This window comes from Fomitiporia mediterranea, assembly GCF_000271605.1.
Source record: "Fomitiporia mediterranea MF3/22 unplaced genomic scaffold FOMMEscaffold_9, whole genome shotgun sequence".
Taxonomy (NCBI): domain Eukaryota; kingdom Fungi; phylum Basidiomycota; class Agaricomycetes; order Hymenochaetales; family Hymenochaetaceae; genus Fomitiporia; species Fomitiporia mediterranea.
The window spans coordinates 649,655-650,638 of NW_006760394.1; positions in this window are offsets into that span (position 1 = coordinate 649,655).

Below are 984 nucleotides of genomic sequence, written 5' to 3' on the forward strand. Positions count from 1 at the left end.
CTTTCATCAACAAATATGAGCTGATCTGCCTTGTAATTCAGGGTCATATACACTTTGAATTCTGCTCACAATTGTTCATTTCTCTCCTGTGCCTGTTTACTTATCTATACTGTATCAGTTAAATAGATATTAAAGTAAGTAAATCATATTTACTAACCTTCTTTAATGTGAAACCCACCCTCCTCAACATTCTCCAGATTGTTGACTCTGAACACTTGATCCTACATTGTTGCTCTATAATATCCTTTAGCTTGTCAAGGTAAGTATCATTCTGAAACTCTAAGACACCCAGGAGGAGCTATAAGATTCAATTTACATGTTACTTGATGCTAACAAGTGTAATGTGTGATTTTTTTGGTTTTACCCCTGTGTCATTGTAATCAAGTACTTGTGGCTGTCCTCTGATTGATTTCATCTTTGTAACACTGCCTCCTTCTGACCATGTCCTCAAAATATGATAGACAGTTGATAATGGTATGTTCAAATAAAACAATATTTGAGTAACTAGTATGTTGCAAATATGATGCATTTGAACTATAGTAGCACATATATTCTGTGGTACTACCATTCCTATAATAGGAATTAGACAGTGTATACCTGAGATGAGTATTTACAACACACCTTCTAATGCTTCAGGAAAAATACTAATTCAAGCTTTAATAAACAAGCTGGCAATGTAGGGCAGTAAGGGGAGGAGGGTCAAAACAAACTGAACAAACAGTTACACAACCCTATGTGAATGTTGGAGTTGCTGAGTGCTCAGATCAGTCCAATCAAGGTACTTTTGGTAATTCTACTGACTTTTCAGAAAACAGGCTTCAGTACTATTCTACAAACATGACATTGAGCTCTCAAAGCCTGACTATGCTCTATACTCTGGTGTGTTTCCTTCCATCATGCTGCCTGAATCTACTGGCCTTGAATTGTCTACAGAAAAACCAACACATAGGAAGATACCTTCAATAAAAGTACACAAAGCTGCTC